This window comes from Corvus moneduloides, chromosome 6 (assembly GCF_009650955.1).
Source record: "Corvus moneduloides isolate bCorMon1 chromosome 6, bCorMon1.pri, whole genome shotgun sequence".
Lineage (NCBI taxonomy): Eukaryota > Metazoa > Chordata > Aves > Passeriformes > Corvidae > Corvus > Corvus moneduloides.
In genome coordinates, this window is record NC_045481.1 from 4870232 (window position 1) to 4895862 (window position 25631).

The 25631-nt window shown below is 45.3% G+C and overlaps 1 long non-coding RNA gene across 1 annotated transcript in view; it reads left to right on the forward strand.

The window, feature by feature from the left end:
- LOC116446098 overlaps positions 1 to 10786 on the forward strand; it is a 35835-nt gene extending 25049 nt beyond the window's left edge. The window contains exons 3-5 of the long non-coding RNA XR_004241049.1: positions 1700 to 1927; positions 2176 to 2341; positions 7700 to 10786. This is a non-coding gene — a long non-coding RNA (uncharacterized LOC116446098). The remainder of the gene's footprint in view (positions 1 to 1699; positions 1928 to 2175; positions 2342 to 7699) is intronic.
- The last annotated feature ends 14845 nt before the right edge of the window (positions 10787 to 25631 follow it).

Here is a 25631-nt window from a genome sequence, read left to right on the forward strand (position 1 = left end):
CACCTTCTCTTGCTGTGTATCAGGTAGCTAATTGCTTGCGGTTAATAACGAACTCATCTGTTCACAGCTTGCCCTGACTATGTCAAAGGGAATCCTCCCTCCTTCATTCTCCAGCTCTTCTTGCCACCACCCAAACCTGCTCTGCCTTCCAGAGTCTTGGAGGTTTGAGATCTACTTTGATCCCAAGCTCAGCTCTGTGAAGAGTAACTCTCTCCACCTGGGACGTGTCCAGCCATTGTTATCTCTGGGCCTTTGAAGCTGCCTATCTGCAGTGCACTTCCCTGCACTGCTGTTTTTACTTCTCCGAGTCCTTTTAACAGCCCCTTCACAGCTGCCCTTGCCTCCACCGCAGGCATTTGGCAGTGCAAAACCAAACAGGGAAGTGGAATCACCCATACTGTTAATTAAATATTCCCCCTCCATCCCATGGGCTGGAGACCCTGGCTCTGGGAAGACTTGCTGGCTGTGCTGAGGGATGCTTTCCTTTGCCCAGTGTCCCACTGGCTCTTTCCCACGAGGAGAACTGCAGGAGTCTGCCATGGCTCCAGGGCTAAGAGCAGCACAGTGGGACAAAACCAGTACAGCTGTCATGCTGATTGGAAATGAGCCCAGGGGAAAATCCCTGCTTCAAACAGCTCTGAGCTTTGCAAGGAAGTTTTAGCCCAGGACCAAGAACTGATTAGTAAGCGGGGTTTTTTCCTGAATGCATTATTTATCCTCTGCTCATCGCCAAAATCCCTGGGCCTCTGGCAGTGGTAAAACAAGCCAGATGTTGAGATATTCAGAATCTAGTCAGGATCCCATCCTGATCAGCTTTTGCTCCATCCAGCCTGCCCTTGAACCCCTCCAGAGATGGGACATCATAGCTTCTCTGGAAAACCTGTGCCAGTGCCTTGCCACCCTCATGGTCAAGAATTTCTTCCTAATATCCAATCTAAATCTACTCTTTCAGTAGAAGGACAATCATTATAGAGGATTACAGTTCATTTTGAGGGTTAGGTGAAATCTCAAAGTGTGTGTTGGTTAACTGGGAATAAATAAATGAATTCTTCATTCAATTTTACCTTTGCTCAGGACAAGTGGTTGAGTCTCCTCCCCCTGATCTCACTTATCTTTGAAGGTGCAGGGAGTTCATTAGAGCTCTCTGTCTCTGAGCAACTAAAGATTAAGGTGTGCACACATTAGCCCAAGGAAAACACATCAGGCCAAGGAGAGAAAATAACCCGGGCTCTATGCACTACAGTTGTGTGCAGCCACACACCAGCACACACAGCCCTGGATCTCTCAAGTCTGATTCTGCACAGGAATAATTCAGGAATGAATATGGGATCTATTTGTACGTCAGCCTGTCGAACTCTGAGCGTGACTCCCGGCAGAGGTTACTTGGAACGGAGCCCACGAAGTCCCACTGAGATTCCCATTGAGATACATATAGACCATTGTGTATTGCACATTAATGCAGAGTAATTATGTCGTGCTGGAAACCTTTCAAGTCAGTATTCATCATTCAGAAGTCGTCTTAAACCAGTTTGTGCTGTTCTTGTGCTTGAAAGTGAATTGTGCAAAGTTGGCAGCCATAACCAGCACTGCAGCAGAATTTATAAAAGCCTTTTCATTGTGGAGTTGGTGCTTTTACTGTAACTTCCCTGTCTTATCAAGGAGTGCCATAATTCACTGCAAAAATCTGTAACTCCTGCAGCATCCAGAGCCTCTGGCTTGCTGAGCGTGAGTGACCCCAGCCTGATCTGTGGTGAGATCATTGCTCCCTGTCCAAGTGTGCCATCAGGAGAGAGGTTGAGCAGACACACCCATAGAAGTTGGTCCAGATTGCCCTTCCCAGGTGGTAGGGCTGTGCTGGATGGATGGGAATAGGGCAGGAGGAGGAACGTCATCTCAGCAGCCGTTCTCAAGCTGAGCTAATAAAGAGGTAAGCAGGCATTTGCAAATATCATGCTGGGCAAATTCTCCAGGGCCTCTGTCGCAGCTGCAACATGAAAGAGATGATAATGAATATCTCGTCTGTTCCGTGGCCTTTCGGGCTCTTCCTGAGTTTGCAGCAGGAGTGTGGTATGCAAAGAGCAAGCCTCCAGCCTTGCGCACCAAATTAGGTGGTAAAAATAATTGTGAAGCAATTTGCGGCTCAGTTTCATTATGTTGTTTTTTCCTTTCCTTTAGGAGCTGCAGACACATAGGAATAGCCTCAAGACTCCTTTGGTGAAGATCTTCCAGCTCAATTATGTTTTCTGCATCATTTCAATGTCCAGCATGTAAATGAAGAACGATGCACCCAGGTTGCTGGTGGTGGGAAAGAGTGAAACTGAGTTAAAAACCCCTTTGAAGAGTATGTACAAAACACTGTTCCCACTAAATTCAATGTTAAAACATCCACAGATCTCATTACAGACAGATTTTCACCAGGCTCCAATTTAAGTGGAGCTGCTCACATCCTTACAACAAGAATCTTAATAAGCTTTTGCAAACTTGAAGCCTTAACTCATGGTCCCAGCTGCTGGATGTGGGAAAGATATATTAGTCCCTCTTTTTGCCATGTGGAAGACTGCTCTCTACGTGACATTAATTGCTCTCTGCCTCGCTTAATAAGAGTCTGCTTTCAGCAGCCGAATATAACCATGTAATCAGAAGAATTTCTGTTTATGGTTAAAATGTTTTCATGCCTAGAAAATGAAGACTTCTGGAATGTCTCTGATGGCAACACGACATGGGCGTCGCGAGTGAGCGCGAGCGTCTGGAGTGCTGAGCTGTGATTTGCTCCGCAGCCGCCCCACGCCCTGCTCGCCAGTGAGCTGCAGCTCAGCTGGAATTTAATTTCAGATTAAGGAGCCTAAGGCAGAAAGGGTATTTCATCATAAGAGAGGGAATAGAGTGCCAGTTTATGCTGCCCGTGTCCGTGCGCTTTGGGGGTGTGAGCACACGGGCGTCACCAGCGATCCACCGCAATCCGAAAGGATGAGCAGCTGGGACATGTCCTGAGCACACGCACCATTCCTGGGGTGAGGGTGAGCTGTCAGCTGTGTTACAGCTTCCCCACAGCAGGGATGGCATGGACACATCATTGGCAATGCCCTTCTTCCCAGGATAATCCCACGCCAGCTGTCCACACCACCCGCCACAGATAACACCACAGGATGCCGTGCAAGGAAGGAGAGGACAGTCCATCCTTTGGGGTGCCAGCTTGCACTTTAGGATGCTGTCACCTTGGGCCATGTCCCTGGCAGTCAGCATCCCCTCTGGTTCTCCCCATCCTGCGAGGTTGTCCCATGTGTTTTCAATGGAAGGAGAGGGCTCCAGGGTAGGGGTATGTCATTCTAGAGAGGAACTTTCTCCAGGGAACTTTTCCCGGGTGCTCTCATTTCTTGCAGGAACTGTGCTGGAGAAAATCTGGGTCAACAAAAGACATCTTCCCTCCAAAACAAAATCTCATACTGGTGCTCATGATTTTTAATTGGGCAGCACCCTCTCAGCCAAGTTAACTGGTGCTCATCTGGTTCCTCCTGCTGCACACTTCCCTACCCAAATCCCAGACTAGCATCCACCTGGATCAAATTAGAGCTGGAAGAAAATGAAGATTTTGAGAAGCTGTGTCTGAAACAGGCATTTTTCAGAGGTTCTTTTGGCTATCGGGTGTACATTGAATGGAGTCAGGGCACACTTCCCCAGTGTGTCCCCTCTCTAAGCATCACAGAGAGGGGTTCCTACAGCGCTCAGCTGCTGTGGCAGCAGCAACACACATGCCCCAGGCATCCCCTGCACTGACTGGCCTTGGCTTTACCTATTTATTTCTTAGTAAGTGCATCCAAGCCAGAAAAATTACTGTTTTGGCTGCTTCTGCCTTCACCCGTGAGTGATTTTTTCATCTCCAGGCAGCCACCTGTGTGCTGGGCACAAGGGACTCAGTAAGGACTGAAAAGCCCAGATTTTTATTTTTTTTTTCCATTGCATCCTGCACGTTTCCAAGGGGAGCCCTTTCCCCTCTGCCAAGGTTCAATGCAGCTCTTATGCACTGGATCCACAAAAAAAAAAAGCAGTAAATACAGCACAGAAGCATGCTTTGTGTGCTCTCCTGCCCGAGAAAAGTGGTGTAGAGCAACTAGGGTTTCAAAGCTTCCTTCGATAGGACATTTCATTCCCTGTGGGATTTTGGGCACCATGAAGCCGAGCTAACTCAGCAGATGTGTTTACTTTTGTGAGCTGGAGAGCCACAAGGCAGGAATTCACAGCAACCCCAACTTCTTAGCGCAGAACCAATAACATTATGAGCACCTCAGGGCAGCTATGAACAAGGGCTTCTTTTATAGGCAGGAAAGTGTAATACAAAGTGATTCTCAGCCACAGGAAAAGGGAAAATCGCCCAGGTAAATGTGCAGTGGGAGCTGCAAACTGGATTCTTTCTGAAAAGTTTAATAATTCTGTGTTATTCCATGAAAGCTTTCCGGTATTATGAGCCATAACCCCCTCCTCCATCCCTACATGTTAAAGTAATTAGATTGCAAAATGCAATGGCTATATAATGTATCTATGGCTTTTGTTATTTAGCAGGGATTTTTTGGTTTGTTTCTCCGCCCCTACGATGAGTTTAATTGAAGTCCAAATGAGATCAGAGGCTAAAATAAGAAGCTGGGTGCTCCCTCTGGGTCTGCGACCTCACTGACATACACATTTCTTCAAAAATGTCTAGGAAATGTAAAGCCAAATTAGAAAAGTCTCAATATGCCAAGATGTTGCAAGAGACATTTGGCTGTTCCTCAGGAACTGGTTCTCTGGATCAGTTCTTTAGTGTGAGGATTTTCCCATCCAGGCAGCCTAGCACAGTGGTGTTGCTAAATGAAATTACACACGGATCACCAGGGCAAGGAAAAGAAAAATAAAATGTGTCATTCCTCAAATAAAGGGCTGCAGTGTATCACCTTGTCAGGCTGGAAGGAAACTCCAGCTTATGAGGGAAATAGCAACATTGGCTCTTTTCTGAAGATTAAGCAGCACTAGTGCTGCCTGGAATTTAATTAAAGATACATGTATTTGCTTTATATTCTTGCTTGCTGTTTGACCAGAGAGGAGTTTGGATGTAAAGTCAGGTGCTTCCTAGAGAGCTAAAAGACACCAGGAAAAGTCCTGGCTTTGCTTCCATCCCTGCAGAGAGGGTAAAAGCCGAGGTCACATCCCGAAGGGACCGTGCTGGCCTGTCAGGAGAGGGAGCTCTGGCCACACCACCAGCTGGGAGCCCTCTCTGCTTGCTCCCAGATTTCTTGGCAAATCTTCGGTTCCCTCTGCTCTGTACCGGCTCGTGCATCAGCATCCAAGCTCGTCTCCCTCTGCTCTGGGTAGCTGTAGCAGAGATCTCTGCATCGCAGTGTTCCAGTCAGGCAAACGAGATCCTCCCCACGGCACTTTTGGGGCTCCCCAGGAGACAGCTGGAGGGTGGCTTTGGTGCCTGGCAGGGGCCCCTTTCCCTGTCACAGCCCAGACCAGCCGTCCCCGTGGTCCTCTCCGTGTTTATGGTGTGCTGGGGAAGCTTTCCATAAGCAGTTGTTCTTGACGGGGGCTTTTAACACTTGCAGCTGTAACGCTGAGCAAGACGTGTCATGCAGAATGCTTTCAACTAAATAAATGAACTCCAGTTATTTAAATTTATGCAAAAAGGCTGCAATAAATGGAAGAGTATTTTTTAAAATGCATGTCACACAACAATTCTACAGAAAATGCAGATACTGAGGACTAGTTATCAGCTGCTGGGATCCAGCTGATCAATATGTATCAATCCAGAGGACAGAAGAAAATGATGAATAGGGATTTCTACCATCATATTAATTCCAGTAGTACCTGTTGGCTTCCCTAATTAATTTAGCCTCATGACCTCTGGAGGTACCAGGTGCTCTCTGAAGGGGAAGAAAAGCACAGACCAACACACAACTTTAGTTCCAGGCCTCAGCTCTTGGATTAGATCATGGAATCACTGAAGGGTTTGGGTTGGAAGGGAGGGTGCCAAGAGAGGATGGATCCAGCCCTGTCCCATACCATCCCAGTCCTATGGAGACCACCATGCCCAGATGTCCCTCATTTCTTCTGCAAGATGAGATGAGGTGGATTCATCTCATTTTGAGCTTTGAATGAGCTTTGAAATGAAGTCCAACAGAGGTGGTTGTGAAAAGGCACAAAAACATGTTGCCTCTCCCTGCTCTAAAATACACTTTCAGCTGTAAAGTGTTTTGTTTCCTCAATCCCCTTCTAGACCACAACCTGGCTAGTGTTTCCCTGTCCTGGGATTTACCTTTCCAAGTGATTTGGTCATTGTTTCCACTCCAGAAACTTCCCAGATGGGGAGAGCTTTCCCTTTCTCAAGCATTCTTTCTCTCTATGCGTAAAGTGCAGCCTCAGCCCCTTGTAAATCAGAGCTCTCACCTTGAACAACGAACAGTTCTAACCACGATTTAATAAAAACCAAAGGAGGTCACAGTGGGAGCCAAAGCAGCTGGGACCAGGAGGCTTCCTTGCATCTCCAAATGCTCTCCTAATGCTGAGGAGTGTTACAAAAGACAAATGTTCTTTTCTGGAAATCAACACCAGCATTTCTTTACTGGCTGCTGCCAAGAATGTCCCCCTCAGCACAAGATGAGGCCAGTCCCAGCCCTTTTTTGCTGCTGGAAGTGCTGGGCTTGGTGTAACAGCCTGTGACCAATGCTGGGGCTTACCTGGCCGTCCAGTAGCAGTTCACAGGGTTGCAACTTCTCCCTGGAAGATTTTTAAAATCCAGTGTAAAATATCGTGACAATACAAAGAGCCTTGTTTGGCACATAGCATCGACTTCTCTCCCCAGCTGGCTTCATGTGATAGTCTGAAATATTACTTGTAATATTATGAGATCCAGAGTGATCCTCGAATTGATGATGTCCCTTTAAAATGACTTTCAAAAAATCCTTTTAAAGTAGATGACAGATTTTTAAATACCACCCGCGGAGTTCAGCATGTATCAGTGTCACTGCTCTTGCACAGCTGTAGCAAACCCTCTCCATCTGGACTTTAAAAGATTTGACTTTAAAAAGGCAAAACAGCAACCCCCCGATCATTAACCAGGACCCATTTGCCAGAGATCGATGAAATTAAAGAGCACTCATGTTAAATTACTTCCATCCAGCATGTATGACACATTGAATTTGTTACACTTGGGAAATCATGATATTCCTTCTGCTATTACGAGGCAAAAATACAAAAATTCCTAATAAAAGAACACACACACACATGAAAAATCAGCTTCTTATGGCATTTCTCTTTGAAGCTGCTGTGGCTCAGTGCCAGTGAGAAGTCACAGACTCATCTGCAGCTGCGTTGCTGGACCCTGTGTGCTAACACAGACACAGGATTTAATGCCAAAATATGAATCAGTGCCCTCCTTTCTCTCATACTACTATGACCAGCACGGTGTTTTGCAGGCCCAAAAGGGATCTTCCTTTTATTTTTTTTAAAAATTCTATTTCTTGATTTTCAGAAAATGCAAACTGTTGCTGTCTTAAGTGCAACAGGTGACTGCATGGATAGATCTGCACTTCAGCACCAAGGGACATTGTCTGCAAGGGGAAGTCACCTTCAGGCGTCTTCTACAGCAGCATCTTATCCTCAGTGTCTGCCCTCTTTAGCTGATAGTTTGTCCTGGTTTTGATGGCCATCTGTCTTTTATCTTTTGCAGGTTATCCAAGGACACGGAGCCAGAGGACTCATCTAAAGTGCTGGTGGCATCCAAGATGCTTGGGTTATCTGAGGAGTGAGTTGCGAGCATCAGAAATGAACCATTTAAATACAACGTGCTAAACTGTTGAGAAAAAGGGCAAGCCCCTGTGAAGCCTTGCCTCCTCCTCATCCTCCCACATCCCAGCATGGGCAGACCCTGCTTCCACTGGGAAATGTACAAATAGCCAGGAACCCAGATGGTGTGAGGGAGGGGAGAGGGTGAGTCTGCAAGAACATGAAGAACAAAATGAGGAGGAGGAGTGGATTTTTCTTGATGCTTTCCACAGGCTGACCTTTGTCCTCTATGGAGAGATGGTCTTCCTTATCAGCTCCTTGCAAATTCCTTGTGAGGTGTGCACAGAGAGGATGCCCAAGACTCTGATGGATAGAGGGATGGAGATGGATGGATGTAAGGACCCATGCAGAAACACAACTTCTCCTCTCTTCTCCTGCTTCTCCAATTTTCCTACACAAATATGCATGTCCCATCACTTATCACTTCCTTCAATCCTGACAACTGATGAGAAAGTGTTTAGGACTCAAGGTCTTTATTTAGTTTTCTAATCAAGTAATTTAAATGTATGAGTTGACACAATAGGCAAAGAGCCATAAGTCCCACTGCTTGCTATTATGTGTGATTCTCCTTTGAGCAAATATATAATCACAGCCCTAAGTTATAATAATTATGTAATATTTCTTGATAGAAGCAATTGGAATCCATTGTGTAGGGAAGTAATTACAGCCTACTTTGGTTCCTTTGTTTCTGAGTGGGTGGCATTTATGGGCAAAAAAATTATGCATGCTCAAAAATCTTTATAAAATGCTGGGTTCTCAGAAAATCTTGGACCTCCTCAGACATACAGGATTTTTAAGGGATAATAAAATCTCTTTTTTTTCTGCAGTGCAAAAAAGCGTATTCAGTTAACCAAGAAACATTCTTGTTCTGAGGATGATAGAACATCAAGGCAAATGTTTTTCTTACAAAAAAAAGAGGAGAGTTTGTAAATTTACACATTCAAATAAGCTTGATGGGTGTGTGCACATGTTCCCTCTCTCACACACAGAAGGTATAAGCTGCTTTTAAGATGACACCTTAAATAGGGATTTTTATCCTGCAGCAGGTTCACGTTGGAGGGTTCTTATTTGTAATTAAATTCCTGAGAAAGCCTTCACAGTAGTGACAGAGCAAAAATTGGCTTAAAGGAATAAATTAACAGTAATAGCACAAAAGAAGAAATGTCAGGCAGACTGCTACAACACTGTCTAATTTGCTTTCCTGATCACATCAGTGAAGGTCTGGAAATAACCAGATGCATTAACATTTATCTAGGAATGATAAAAGTTGCCATCCTGCCAGATACTCAGTTGGTTTATTAATTACCAGCAGAAACCCAAGATGAGATGTGTGTTGGTTCAACTTCTTAACTGCTCACTGGAGAATGTTTTTAAAGGGATTTCCTGTAGAGAAATAAGAGATGTTTGGGAAATATTTTTGAAGCTTGAAAACAAAAATGTTAAGTTTCAGTTCCTGCCATGATCTTGGTAAATCTTTCATCAAGTGTATGGGGAACTGGTAAAGGATGCAGGAAGTGAGCTGAAGAGGAGGTAAGATCATAGGAACACAAATATTTATCCTGGAGGTATGGGGTGGCTTTTTTTTACATAGCAAGTGAAGGGGCTCTTCTAATAACATGGTGTTCTCAATCAACTCTGTTCCCATTACTGTCATGCTGGGTGCCAAAACTGGTGTTGAAAAAACTGTAACTGGTGTTTTCCATGCAGACTTGAGCCATCTTCAGTCCTGCCAGTGCCTTTTCTCACTAAAACTCATTGCTGGCTCTGGACATTAGATGAGACATCTCCCAGTCAGGGGCATGTCTGGTGCACTAAGCATTTCTTCACTTAGATCTGCCTGTTTTATCTGCCTGCTTCCCATGGAAAGTTTTGCAAGTGGCTTCCTAAGATGAAAAGAAAATGTGTTATTTTCCTCACACTGCACATAAGCCCAGATATTTTTGTTCCTTTTCACTGCTTCCCGATCAATAGGCCAATTTTAGCTAGTGACCCTTTTCAGAATGTTCTCCTGGCCACAAGAGATTCTCTAATTTTCTCAACAATTGCCCTGGTGAGAGCAGAAATGGGCAGTGTGGCCCCAGCCCTGTGCAGTGCAGATGCATGGGTTATATATATAATTCCCTGGGTTTTTGGGGTATAGACCTACATGCAGGCTCCCATTGGAAGCCTTTTCTCTGTGGCTGAGTAGCACTTAGGATGAATTTTTTTTCATGTGTATTTTTAAGATACACTTTTTCATGTGTCAATTTTATTCTGGATGCCTGCTGCCTAAAAAAGTGATGGCATGATAGCAAAGCCCACCCTCTTCCACATATTTTGACTAATTGCCTCAAAACATCCTGTGTTAGATTCAGGCTGTTTTACACCCACATCACCACCATTTTCTCATTCATTTTTTTTTCACTGGCTTTCTGAAGCAAGGCTGCCAAAGCTGCCAAAATCCTCGGAGATAAATTAGAGGTCAGAGTTGGCTACTCCTGAGTGGAACAGGCAAGGAAAAAGCCACAACTGTTCCCTATCCTACAGGGCAGCTCCTGTGTAGCTGTAGAAAACTTCATTTGCCAAGAGGATGAAGGAACTTCATATTGAATTTGATGGGAAACATAATCGATGGGTTTGGACAGGGTTTGGGGAGGCGGATCACTGCGGGCTGCTGCTTTTTGCATCCCTGGCTGTGGAGCCCGGTTTTCCTCCAGACCTGAGTCTCACCTGAAGGGAGACTTTCAGGAACAGCCACTTCAGGGATGTGCCAACTCCATAGCTGCTGCTTACCTTATTGATGCTTCGTATTGAGATTCAAATTCTTTCTTGAAAGATTGCAATTTACACATCAGTGTTATTGTAGCTGTGGAGATTTCTTAATGACTTCCTGTCAAGTACAAAATGCAAGCTAATTTCTGATCCTAAAGAAGTGCCGTGACAAAGAGATTTTTAATGACAATGTTTGGTACAACCAAGCCACTCTGCTTCTCCGGGTCAGTATGTGCAGCTCATCCTCCTGTGACTCCTGCCCTCATGTCCTTCACCCCCTAAAAGTAGCACAGCTTGATTGGGAAAAGTCAAGACAAATTAAAAAATAATTTGTTTTCACAGGAGTCTTAGAGTGACTAATTTGTCCTATTGGTTTCAGAACATGAAAATGTGATCCCACTCCGGGTGACAGCTTTTAGGAATATGGCTGGTAACTCCAGAGTGTGACTTCCCTCAGCACCCAATATTAATAAATAGCACCTCTTATTAATAAATACAACAAGAGAAAAAGACATCCCAGAAGCAAAACATCTCTTATAATTCATGAAAGAGTTAACAGGCAATCCTACACCTCACAGGGAGACCTTTGCTACACATTTTTAATGGCCTAGGCTCTTGGTAGGTGAAAGGAAAGTTCCAAGCAATAATTCAGTTTTAAAATACTGTCTCAGTGCCAAGTAATCAAACTAGTTTTAAGTGAAGCAATTATCAAGCATTAGAAAGGCAGCTATTTCCTGCTTGAAGGTGGTAAACTCTGTGTCTCTTAATATGATTTCTCTGGGGATGTGAGTAATGGGCTACAGAGTTTTTGGGGGGGTTTTGCTTGCGTGTGTCAAAATACTGGCAATGTCCTAAATCCTTGCCAATTTACTAGATCCAAATGACGATGAGGGTGGAACAAAGTCCTTACTCTGTTCTGGTGGTTTGAGCAATATGTGTGCCAAAATCAGTAAGGTGGTTTTCTCATTAGTTCCTTAAAAACAGGTTTTTCCTTCCCGGTTCTGCCTTACCAGATCCCCATTTCTGGGACCAGGCTGGTGCTGGAATGAGCAGATGAGGCAAAAACTGGTCATTCTGCTGCTTTTGCTAGATTTTGTTTTGGGGGTTGATGAAACACAGGTGGGGACCACAACTCCCTGAAGGAGAGCTTTCTCTTTGAAACTACTTGATTTTTTGCCAAAGGGAGCTCTCAGAGCCGCATTTCCAAGGTGAGGTGGCTCCTGATGGGTGCAGCTGCATCAACAGTCTGTTTTAATCTAAATGGGTGCTTTTGGAGCCAATCCGTCACTCGTTCTTATTTCCTACACTTTACTTTGTGAGTAGAATTTACCTAAACTTAACCCTGCAGCGCCAGAGCAGGTCTCTCCCCCACCTCCCTCAGTGCCTCTCTCCTCCACCACGGCTTTATAAACTGGCATCCACACCTAAGGCTGCTTGGATTAATGAGAAACCCCCCTGCTGGGCTTTGAAAAGGGCTGTGGGGGCTCAAAGTGAATGGACAAGCAGCCAAATAAAGGTGAGAAGCAAGGCTGACACCCTGCCAAAATGCTTGAGGGGCAGGAACGTGTCCCTGAAGTCTCAGCACAACACAGGGCAAACCCCTGCCCAAAGGGAAACCTCTACATGAGGTCCAGAACCAGAAATTCCATGAATTTTTCATTGTAATTTATTATTTTTGTTCTGACATTGGGGGAAAACCCCCACCTTTTCCAAATGAAAATGTGAATCTTAGGGAATATTAAAACTAATTTGCTTTCCATCATTTTTATTCCTTCCCCAGCAAAGTCAGAAACAGGTTGGAAAGCCTGAAAACCAAATTCTACAACAGCATTTCAGTTTTTGGCCAGCACATGCCCTTATCTAGTACTGCTCCTGATGAAACTAGTTTTATTTTACCAAACCTGGATCATAAATGTGATCAGGTGGAATTTTATGTAAGCACCAGCTGAAACCTGTGCTGGTAGAGTTATTGCTGAGTATAAGCAAAAAAGGAAAGCACACAAAAACCCCATGGAATCTTACCTCAGGTTAAAGAAACAATGGGAAGTTTGGCAGAAAATGGGGAATTACATACTTTTATTCAAAGACTTGAATTTGTGTAACCACAGAAAGCAGAGGGAGAAGGTCCCCCTCCCAACCCCTGGATTTTCAATCCATTTGTTCTTAACTTTTTCTCTGAACATGTAGGACAATTTGGGTTTTTCTGACAGGGTGTCTAAGTATTGAATATAACCACAACAGTGCTTAAATTATCAGATTTTGTGGCTGTGCTGGGAAAAAGAGCAGAGAAGAGGAAGAAGCAGCATCCCCAACACAGTGTTCCTCAACCCAGATAGGTATTGGCAAAAGAACCTCCTGTTTTGGAAAAAGGGGAATGCCTCTTTCCCAGCTGACAACTTGGCTGATGAGTCTATCAGCTCACTGAAAAGCCTCTTGCCTGCTCTTTATTTCTTATTATAGTGGCATCTGTGCAAAACTCGGTGATTCTCACAGCTTTGATTTTCACACTCAGGTTTTTCTGGTGGGGGCATGAATGCCTTTACAGCAATCTAAGCACCTTCCTAGCAGGCTTTAATTCACAGAGAAACAAGCCACAAGCTGGAAACTATTCACCCACAGCTGAGAGATGTGATATTTTCCATCAGAAAACGCAGCACTTGTTTTTCAAGAGCTTTGCCAGCCCAGCCTGCTTCAAATGGGAATTTTGCTGTGTGTCTTTGTTCGGGTCAGACCCTTCAGAGATGGGCACTAATTACATGCTGCTGGTGGCTTTGGTCCCCAGCTCGTGACCCCCTTCTGCCAGACACCAGGGTGAAGCTCTCATGATTTCAGACACAGCCAAAGGGCACCTGTATTGTGACCAAGTAAAGTGCTGTGGAAAAAAGCACCCTGAAAAATCCAGCTTTGTGCTTTCTCAAATTAGCAGATGCTTTTAACGGTGCTGACCTTCCTATCTCTGCAACTCCACTCCCCGTCTCCAAAAACGGGGATAATGGTATCATTTTGTGGCACAGGGCTCTGCTGAAGATACACCCATTAGTGCTGGTGAGGTTTTCAGTCTCAAAGAGAGAGCACTTCACAGGAATGCTGAACCCAGGGTTAGAAAGATGTGCAAAGGGAACGAGGACGAGAGGCTGTGTGATGAACAGGGAGAGAAATACCCAACAACAACCCTGTCTGGGGATCTGGATCATTATGGATGGAGCAAAGCAGGGTCTGATGGAGGGCAGACAAATGGGTCTGTGATCACATCTTTCAAAACTGTGCTATAACATATGCAGAGGAGACTAAACCAAAGTGGATGGCACTGTGTGTGTGTGTGTGCATATATAGGCACAGGATCTAATTTTAAATTAACAGCTTGGGTAAAGCAGTGATTTTGAATGATGAGATTCACAGGCATGATGTGAAGTTGAGGGTGGCTGTGAAATGTGTATTTATCAAAATAAAATAAAATAAAATAAAACGAGAGAATTTTCTAATCCTGCTATGGAAAGATCCTCTGCTGACATCAAAATCAACAGAACAGTAAAAAAATAACCTGTGGTAGCAAAGAAATCTCAGGGCATCACATTCTGGCACAGGGCAGATACCCAGGCATTCAGGATGACAATAAGCAGGGCTGCTAAGGCTGACCTCAAAGGCTCAGGATTTCACCAGAAACCAGGATCCTTCCAGGGTGTCCACCCACCTGTCTGGGCCAGGAGACCCTCCTGCACTGCTCTGTGCCTGTGTCTGGGGTCTCCACTGCTTCCTGCCTCATCTGCCCCTGTCTGATCCATCTCCTCCTGGCTGCCTTTAGCCAAGACCTCAGTGTTAAGGTGATAGTTGTTGTTCCTGAAGCTGCATTTCTTGAGAGTTGGGATTGGAAAGGCAGACAAATGGCTGTGCTGCACAGCTGGTGGGGTGGTAACCTCTGGTTAGCTGGATGGGGCAGCTGGGGCTGCGAGAGGGTTACAAACCTTTGATCTGGAGGAGTGGTCACTGCAGGAGTTGGGATGTGTAATGTGCCCCCCCCCCCCCCCCCCCCCCCCCCCACCAAAATATCTAATTGCTTCTGCATCAGACTTCGGAAGCAGAACAGCAAGATTTGCATCTTACAGCTTACACTTGGTAGCAGCATTCTTCAAACTCTCCTCACTACCTCTCCCCCACCCCAAATACAAATGTCTTTTTATATGTATTATATTTCCAATCTGAGTGTTTAACTTCATTGATTATGCTGCTCAAGTTTGAAGATTAAATCCTCTCTATCCTCTATTCGCTCCATTTTCTTTCAGGCAGGCCTGATCACTGCTTGAAATATTCCCATTCCATCCAGCTGATGGAGATTTTTCACAGTGGAGCGCAGAGCATCTCCACCTGAGCGCAGCAGTGCTGCATTATTAGCTTGGGAAGCTATGACCTTGAAGGCTTTATATTTAATTTATTTCAGCATTCCAGCCATAGAGATGTTTGCTCTGATTAGACCCAGTAAATTACCCTCCACAGATGAATTATCAGGGGATTTTCTTCTATTTTTTTCCTGCCCATTCTCAAACAACTCAGAATGAGCCTGGGTGCTCAGCTCTGTGTGGCTGGAAATCTTAAACGACTTCTTTTCCACACCACAGGTCTCCAAGCAGTTTACAGTGAGTTTTTCTGAACAACTGCCCATCATTTATAGTGTCACCCACTGGCTAATGAGACTATCAAAACTTTTCAACAACTAAATAAATCACAAATTATTTGCAGTTTTGACCAGTAATTAGCAAATAGGTAGCAGATCCATGGGGATATCCATATATGCACCCTTAATAAGGCTTCATCCCTGGAAGTGTTCAAAGACAGCTTGGATGGGGCTTGGAGTAACCCGGTCTAGGGAAAGGTATCCCTGCCCATGGCAGGGGGTTGGAATGAGAAGATCTTAAAGGTCCCTTTCAACCCAAACCATTCTGTGTTTCTGTGACTCCATGATAAGTCATTCTCTTGGCATTCTGGAAAGGAGGTGATATTTCTTATCAATTTGGATAGGAGACAGAAACAATGAAAAAAAACCCAGAAGGTCTTAATGAACGTCAACAAACTGTGGCTTTCTAGAATTAAGCACCTTGATTCATATAACCTGCTATGGCAGTGACCATGCCTTCTCTGGATGAATAACATTGCTTGCAGAAATATTCGTTATTCTGGTAATAGAAAAGTGTGAATTTCTTCTTGGTGTGTGAACTTCAGACACACTGAGCAGCCAGGAGGAGAGCTGAACCAAATCCTTAACACTTTCTGGTTCCGCACGAGCAAGAGGTGTGCAACATTTTCCCACCAGAGATATAGCAAGTACTTGCAAGCAGTTGAGTAACAGAAGCTTAAATCTTTATCACTTTTGCCCCAGCAAGAAGCCTTGTGGAGCCTGAGCCAAATGCAAATGTAAAGCAAAGCGCATTAACTCCAGTCACCCTGCAGGGACATTTTGTTTTGCATGTGCAGGAGCTCTAAAAGCCTGCACATGGGTAGCCCCTGTGCCTTACTTTGTTAGCAGGAACTTTTTCTGAGCTTCCCTAATGCAGTCACCTGCAGCTACATGAATATTTCCCTAGGGAAAAGAGGGTTACATCAGCATTTAGAACAGGGCTTTTCCCAGAATGACTGAGAGAGTGAAAACAAGGATAGATGCACACTTCTGGAGGTGTTTTTCTCCTCGGGGGACAGGTTTTCTCTGAGCAGGAGCTGTAGCATGTGTGGAGGCCAGGTTTAAACCAGTGTGCTCGTGATTCCCAGCAGAGCACCCAAAAAGCCTGTCAGGACAAGAGTTTACCCTGCAAGACCCAGGGCCGTGCTACCTCCCCTATCACCTGCTGAGCTTCCTGCAGGCCCCTCAGCTTCACCTCACTTGTGGACCAAGTGATGAATATTGCCTGCTCCCCAGCACCTCTCTCCTGGCATGCTTCCAGCCCTGGGCTTGGGGACTCCATCAGGAATTTATCGTGTATGCAGAAACAAGCTACCATTCCAAAAAGCGTTATTTGCTAATACCTCTGCAGCTCCATGAGAACGTTTTCCCCCACAAACTCATCTTCTAGCTTAGATGAGGATGGAAATGGTGGAAGGTGGTGGCTCCAGGTACCCTGACATTTGTTTCCTAGCAGTGATTTGGACAATGTTTCCTGGGGGGAAGGAAGGCTGGATTTTTGTTTGTTTGTTTATTTGTTCTTATACCAAAGGCTAGAAATTGTGATTTAATCCTTGAACTGTGTAAATTAAATCCTAAATGCGGAGTAACTGGAAAAGGCACAGGGGTCACTTCAGCCAGGAAGTAGCCACATCAAAATTCAAAGTGTATTTTGCACTTTTCATACCCAAAGAGAAAGTGTTGCAATAAATGAGGATACATAGTGATTCGAGGTCTAGCATAAAATACTGACATAACATTCTCTTGCACATGAGCTCTTTGGGGTTTCTTTGGGGTCTGCATAGCTACAGGCAAGCCAGAGCTTTGGCAAGTGAGGATAACATGTTTAAGCCCGGTCTCCAGTGACCTCACTAACCAAACAGATGAAGCTAAAAATAAATGTGAGATGTTGTAGACATACAGGAGCCCCTGTTCCCTGAACTGTTTGCAAAAGGAAGAGACTGATTCTCCTGCTTTCAGTTTGTTGTTGGAGATAAGAGCTCACATCAGACAAGTTTGGGTGGGGGGGAGTCCTTTGGTCTCATTTTCCCAGACAGCAAATACTGCATAGAGATCCTCCAGAAATCCCTACTGCTCTCTGCCATTCCTATTCCCTAAATACTTCAGGCCCTTGCATTTTTATGGCTAGATAATGAGGCCAGACCAAATCTGTCATCTGATCTCTCTGCTAATGTAGCAGACACAACTTTCCAATCCCAGCTTAAGCCGATTTTACTTAACTGTGACCTCTGTAGCTGATGGGAGCTGAAACAAAACTCCTTCAGTTCAGGTCCTGGGGTTTTGACAATGTGTGATTAAAGCTCTCTACCAGTCCATTTGAAAAACCATAAAACTACCAAGTCAAGATGCTGAGTTTAGAGTAACTATAAATTATCTTAAGCAAATAATTAGCCTCAATTGCAGAAGTGGAATATTTACAAACAATTTGAGAATCAAATGGAGCTGGCACAGAAAGATTACAATAGACAACAGAGCATTTTCAGTTTTCCCATGTAACATGGACTCAAAACGATTTCAGCAAAGGTTTGATGTGCTGGACTACAGGACATGAAGGTGGACCCCCATGGGTCTTGATGAATCTGATTTTTCTGAGGCTACAAAAGCAGAATTGAGTGATGGTAGATGGTCATGAAGGTGAGAAACCTCTGTGTTGACATGGCTCTGATTGCCAGAGTAGACTCCATGTGTCTTCATCCCAAGATGAGAGTGGAAAGGACATTCCTGTGGATTAGTGGAGCACTGGGAGACTTTACATTGACTGGGACAGGCAGAGCCAGGCCAGTGACAGCACCAGAGGTGTAACTGGGACAACCAAAGAGGCTGAATTTCCCCTAAGAAAGCCTCACACCAAACGGCCACACTGTGCCAGCTGACGCTGGCAGGGTCTCCACAGATGTGGCAATCTCTGCCCTGTAGAGGGAATAGGATGTTCCCATTGTCCCTTCCCCTCTTAATTAGGCACGGTCTTTTAATAACAAGGCTGTCAGGTGCAAAGGGACCTGGGTCCCATGGGCTGCACAGGGAGATTGGCCACCCTCCCCAGCGCCGCTCCCCACATTGAGGCAATTTCCTCCTTTTTGTATTTGGAAGGGAGTACAGGGGAACAAGGTTCTTTAGGGGATATTTGAAATTATTTTTCCTGCTGGCAGAAGGGGAGAAAAGGCTTCTAGAATGAGACCTGACCTTTTGTGTGCCGCAGCACTGATTCCCAGAGAGGCCTGTTGAATTCCTCCCTAATGAGAAAGGACTTTGTTTCTGCGCCACATCGGATTCACTGGGAATAGCCCCGTTTTCCTGCCAATCAGCTGGAAAACTTCCTCTCTTGGGGCTGGGCTGATGGCTCCTCCTGCCCCCTCCTGCATGGGGAGCCCACCACATACCCCCCAGTGGAACCTTCTGCCCAGGAGCAATATGGTGTCTTCAGCACTTCTTCCCCAGCTGATCTCAAGGTGCTCCACAGATGATCTTCAGTTTGAGGAGGTTCAGGAGCTCTGACTAAACCCCAAATGCCTGATCTGCCTCTGATCTTAAAAGAGCCTCACAGTCCCAGCTAGTCCCAATGGAGGGAGAATTTGGGATGCGCAGATAGGAAAGGCAGAGACACCCCCTCCAATGCTTGTTACTGCCCTGTGCCCCAATCTGTCCTTTATGCTGTCAATTCCCTTTGCTCTCCACTGTAACAAACCTCACCTCATCCCTCCATCCCTCCTTCCTTGCCCTGGAGCATGCTACAGTGGAAGGCATAAACACAGTTTCCCTTCCTTGCTCCAGGCTGTAATGCAACTTTCCTTATTTTCCCTCTCTGGTCTCCTAGGATCATCTCTAATGGACTTTACAGGTTAACCCCAGTGTCAGCTCAGCTCTGTGCAAATTGTAATACAGGTATGTAAAGAAAACCCCAGAACACGTCCTCTTTTTTTTTTTTTTTTTGTAAGAATAAAGAAGGAATGTGGTAGGAATGTGTCAGCTGTAGCAGCTGCAGCATGGGAAGGGGAAGCAGTTGGACCTGGGGTGAGAGTTGAGAATAGTCTCCACCAGGGGTACCCTGGAATGCAGGAGGTGAAAAGGGAGAGAAAAGGGCTGAAAATACTTGACAAAAGGGAGATGAAAGAGGGGGTTCAGTCTTCCATTTCTCCGTGCTGGTGGGGCTCAGCAAGGACGTGCTTGTTTGAGATTCGCACTTCGAACTCTGCTTCTTTGGCCTTGAATCCCGTTTCTGCTTTTGGCCAAATCACTGGGTCTTGCTGCATCTCATCTGCAAGGGATATTCTCTGTGTGGATTGTACACAAACTTCTGCATTCACAGCCCTGAAGGGCTTGAGCAGAACAGCACCAGTGACTGTGCACAGCCAAGGTACACCATACATCCTTTTCCTTGCGAATAGCAAGGGTTGAAGCGTGTTTCCTGTGTCACAGCACCTCTGAAGGGGCTGACACGTCTCACCAAGCAGGTACAAATAATTGCTTTACACTGCACAAAGGCAGTCAAGGGCTAGGGACTGGCTGTTAAAATGTTTGTGGTGACACTGTGCCAGGCTCTGTGATGGGAATTCACCTTCGTGTAATTAATTCTGAGGCTCTGTCACTGAATCTAGTTCTCAGATAAAGCCGGTGTTAAATAGGCTCAAAAACTTGCCGTGTCAGTCCACTTTGTACTTGAGAGGAGACATGTACCTCAGGGTAGGGGGAAGGGAGTGGAGGCAAATATGCTGATGACTGAGAGACACTGAGATATGCTGGTAATGGGGCCAGCCAAGAGGCAGAGAGAGAATAAATAAACATAATTTGGAAGTGACAGTCTGTCTGGCATTGTACTGCGGTCTGCTAAGATTTCTGTTTTTAAAGGATGCAGTAATTTAGTGAAAGCAATATGGTAAAAGGGCTCTGGTATTATCGATTAGCTTTGATCCATAAATTTCTGCTGAGCTCCTTGAAAATGCATGAGATAAGGATGCAGGATAGATGGAGGCCAGATCCAGACTGATGTGCAGGTCTCAATGGTGCTGGCACCACAAAATGTGACCTTAAAGACAACTAAAGTGGGAATGAAGGGGCTTTTACTAGTCTGTGGCAGGTTTTGATTGGGTATAAAACTAGTGAAATCATAGTAATCATAGAAAGCACTGAATAATTTGGGTTGGAAGGGACTTTACAGATCACCGAGTTCCATCCTCCGCCAGTTCCATGGGCAGGGACACCTTCCATGACACCAGGCTGCTCCAAGCCCCATCCAACTCTCCCAGGGATGGGGCAGCCACAGCTTCTCTGGATAATAAACGAAACTGATCTTACTGAAGCCCTTCACATCCTCCTATGCTTTAGGGAGACTGTGTTGGGCTGCAGTGACAGGGAAGCCTGTTTAAAGGTGTCTCAGGACACGTGTGGATCACTGCAGAGATGGCCTGCTGAGCTGGCAGATGGAGGGGAAGCAGAAACAACCCAGACCAGTGGCTGGCAGAGCTGATGGGTCCCATCATGAACCATCATGAGTGTGGGCTATTCCAGTATCCCAATGCATCCTTTCCGTCACACGTTTGCTCTTGGTTTTAGGTGAGTGGGGTGCAACCCCTTGGGGCACTGGGAACCTCATTCCTTGTGATGCTCTCTCTACTTGAGGTTTCTTTGCAAGCTTAAGCTGGGCAGTGTTATCAGAAATGCTTATTCCCACTGGCAGACTCGAGCATCTGAGCCCTGTTTGGAGGAAATTCGACAGGTCAGGTTTCCACGGAGCCTGGAACTGGCAAGTGCATTGCAAGCTGCCAGCAAGCCTTTGCTGATTTTTCTTGGTGACCCTCCAGACAAGCACATTCTCAGATTCTGGTGATTCAACATTTTATTGCATCAGGGACCAGCTGTGGTCAGATTTGGCAAAGCCAATGGCTTCTTGCCAGCTGTCAGATCTGTGCTCAAGGCTGGAGTTTCTTCAGAGAGGTTGTGTGAGGAACAGACTATCCCCTTCTCATGGTTCAGATGTAGAAGGGAAGCAGCTTATTTCAAGTGCCTGGTCTTGCAATGATCTCCAGAGTGCTCCAAGGGCAACCAGGGAAATTGTGGGCTTTTCTTTGGACCATCACTGCTTCCTCATAGGTTTTTACACTAGCTAAGCTCTCTCCCACAGTATCAGGTCCTTTTGCAGATGATGTCGGAGCTCTCTTGACTCATCCTCCCATGGAAGTCTGTACCCACCTGGCTCCAACCCAGTGACGTTTCTCATCCAAACATTGACTGTTTTTTCGGGATTAGGCCCTGCATGCTGGTCTTCAGTGGCTTGGATCCAAACCCTAGAAATGTCCATGAGGAAATTTCTGTTTGTTTCAGCTTTGGACCTAGTGCCAAGTTCTCAGCACTGTGCTGAGTACGAGCCAGGATCCTGCTGGAGGCAGTATCTGATGCAGTACTATGTCACCCCTTTGGATTCCCTGTCTTCAGCTTTTAAACCCCAGAAAACGTGTTTTACTCAGCTCTCTAATGGTTATTCAAGAACACAAGATTGGAAGATGATTCCTTGAATCATCAAGGCTAATCTCCTGTTCCCTCTGGCAACCATGCCACTCAAATCCTTGCATAAATCTCAGTTTTGACTGTAATTAATCTGTTTGACCCTTGAAACCATAGCTAGGCTCTCATGCATGTTGCATGCTTTTTCTGCCCAACATGCAAGTGTGTTGTAGAGTCTTTTCTAGCAGAACTTGGCTGCTCTCATTATCAGCTCACACCTTCTACTCCCACCCCATCTGTGCCTGGCACTATTTTCATGCATAATACATCGATCATCTGCAGCCTGGTAGGGGGGAAATCATCACTTCAAGTCACTTGTCTGAATTCAAGCCCCATATGAGCTATATCCTTTGCTGAATTCCATATCCATGGTTTGATATAAGGGAGGGAAACCAGTGAGAAGATTTCAGGCTCCTCCTGTCTGCAAGGACACCAAAGCAAATACTGTATTTAAAAGCTTTTGAGAGCCCTATGGGCCACATTTAAAGCTGGTGGAAATCCATGCAAGCCTGAAGCACTCTTGCAGCAATGCCAGCTGATACCAGGCAAAGGATAAGGGCTCTGTTGTGTTTGCTTGTCTTGGTTTTCTGCAGTGCAAAGCCTCTCCTCTTTTACAGGTTGTCTTGTGAATATTTACTGATTTTCAACCATGCTGCTCTTCATTGACACCAGCATGGCTGGGAAGAGCACCAGTGTTTCATTCGGGAAGACAGATCTTCAAAGAGTAACGTACACTTAACAAACTTGATTTTGAAGTCTCTCAGGATGGCTTTGAAAACAAAGGCTCACATTCCAAAGTAGAAAGACCTTGGTTCCTAGTGGTGAAAGCTTCCTACCAGAATTATTCCCAGAGGCAGTACAGACTTTACATTTTGCCTCATCTAAATGCATTAGGAGGAGTATTAAATTTCACATGTGCTGCATGTTGATGTAATTCTCCTGACATGTCTGTTTGCACCATTATGAAATAAGGGATTTCCTTTTCCTTTCTTTCCACATTTGCCTTGCTCCCTAGGGATCTTAAGGATATGATCCATTGGCATGCAGGGATTATGCCTTTTACATAGAGGACTTAAAAAAAGCTTCGTCATTGTGCTAACAGAGGTCTCGGGACAACATCCTGCATTAGCAGTGCTTGATTCAGCTGACAACCTATGGCTGGGAGAGATCCATTAATCGTCCGTGTCATGATCCCTCCAGGCCCTGCTCAGACTTTGTGAGGATGAGCACTTTTGGTGCAGGAGAACCCTGAGGGTCTCTTCATGTAAAAACAACACCTCTGTGCCCAATCTGGCGTTTCCTTCAGTAATATTTTTTTTTATGTGGTGTTCAGGGGGAAGGATGTGTTTAAATAAAGAGCCCCCGAATATCACCCCAGTTATCTGCAGGTACAAAGTTATCTCGTAGGGTGCTCTGCCACACTGCACACCCCTCTCCAGCCCTGGAAGGGTGACAAGCAGACAAGGTGACCCTTGGGTCCCACACCTCTGCTGTCTCAATGCTTGGCTCTGCTTGTGACTTTATTTGGTGTCACAGCTCCACACTGTGACAGGGACGATGTAAATGCCAGCTTTGAGCAGAGCTAGGGGCCTTTTCCTTCCCAATAAATTCTGAATGCACTTTGCAATCCTGTGGGCAGTAGGGAGAGGGCAGAGCTCAAGGGAAGAAGAGGCAGAGTTGGGATTTTGTAAGCCTTTTTTTTTCCTAACAGGCAAATTTAGATTGCTGAAAATCTAAAGTGCCATAAAATGAACTTAACAAGCCAAGAGAAATAGAGGAGACAACCAATTCCTTGATAAATCAACACTGACCTTACTACACAGACTTGAAGGCATGCTGCCTTCCATCTCTGGGGGATCCCACCTGTGCCTGTGCTCTCAGATACTTTATACAGGGCTGATCACTCTGTTTCTCAGCTCATCAGCTGGATGGGACACAGGAATGTGTGCTGGAAGAGATCAATATGCATATGGTTAGAAAAGGCACTGGAGAACACACCTTGCTTTTACCTTCAGGTAAAGTTGTTGGCAAAGAGCCTGTTATTCTTAAGACCTAAAGTTATATAGATAAAGTTATATATATATAACTTTGTGTATATATATACATATGTAAAAGTAATGAGCACCTACACACAGGGAAGCACACATGTGGTCTACATCAGCATAATGTGCATACAAAATGCTTGCATGCACAGCTATAAACTACATTCCTTGATTTTTTCTGTGATTCGAGCACTTTATCCAGGTGGATTGGAAACCCTCCTGCCTGTCTGTTCCAGACAGGGGAACAGGGACTGAAGGAGAAGTCCTTCAAGTGGGGTTTTTCTGCATGGTTTGTGCTGTGCCTCTTTCTTGCTTGGATTGATGGTGACATCTGGAGGCTCTGTCGTGTGTGTGCACAGTTACTTTATAGAATCCTAGAAACGTGTACTGGTTTGGATTGGAAGGGACCTAAAAGATCATCTTGTTCCAATCCCTTGCCATGTGCAGGGACATCCTCTAGACCAGGTTGCTCCAAGTCCTGTCCAGTTTGGCCTGGAAAAGGGCTGGGATGAGGTAGCCACAGCTCCTTTGAGCAACCTGTACCAGGGCTCACCACCCTCACAGGGAAGAATTTCTAATATCTAACCTAACCCTGCCCTCTGTCAGTTTGAAGCCCAATCCCCCTTGTCCTGTCACTCCATGTCCTTATAAAAAGTCCCTCTACAGCCACAATGCACTTATTGTCTCAGCTGATGGACACATGTCCCTCAAGGGGGCTTACCTATTGCGTAGGCTGATCCCAAAAATCAGCCACTATCCCTAATCCCACAGGGGAGAGTGCTCTGCCTATCCTTCTTTATGCCCCTTCTCCTCACCTTGCTGTCACCACGTATGACAGATGGCCTTGGTGGGGGAGTGACAACATTTCTCATTTCTGCAACTCACTGCTCCACTTTTTTTGCCATTTGTGAAGTAAGTGTGGGCTTTGGGGGTTTTAGCATGAGTTTGCCATTCTCTGTTTTTGTCCTTGAACCATATTCACTGAGAAAACCATGTGCCAAAGCAGGGCTCTATATGGAAATTTCCAGTCATGCTTTTAACTTCCCAGAAGAGTGGCTAGAAGGCACCCTGGCTGCCACACCAAAGCCCTTCCCACTCTGGTATGGTTTAATCCTGTTCATTACTACAAATGCCAGTATGCAAATTTCACGCACCAAAAATTGTGCTTCTCCCTTGACATTCCTAGAGGATGTTTTCCACCTTCACTTCTTGGTTTGCCAAGGCAGGCTGAGCTCCTGTAGACATCTGTGAGATGATGACTGGGAAGTGTTGTTACCAAACCCCAGCCCTAAAAATTACCTGTCTTCAAGCAAAAAGTGTGGGCAGCTTGTATTCAGGCTTTTGCCCAGAGACCTGCTGCAAGCAAGGAGTAGCCTTTTACAACCACTGCTGGAAATTCCTCTTTTTGGCTTTCTCCTGGCAATTTTTGGCCATTTGGCATCACCTAATTGTGCTACCAGTGTTGTCACTATACTCAGCCTTTAAGCACTTTGTAGACCTTGTTGCTGGGCCATGTTTTCTAGGAGCTGCCCATGCATTTCTGGTACTGTAGTGAGCTCTGCTGCATCCATTCTTCATCCCATCACCAACCTGAAGGCTGTAAGGAAGAAAGAAATACGGAAGGAAAGGAAGAAAGGAAAAATATATTTAAAAAAAAACATTTCAATGGGGTCACAATTTATGTGTTGGAATTTTATACTGGCAATTGGGAGACTGGCTGAAGTTCTGCAGATACTGGCATTAAACTCTAAATTATTTATATCTACTTTGGGGCAATGTACAGGCCCTGACCCCAGCATTGATTTGCAACAGACTTGCACAACAGAGATGCTGAATAGATCCTGCATGCTTTGTGA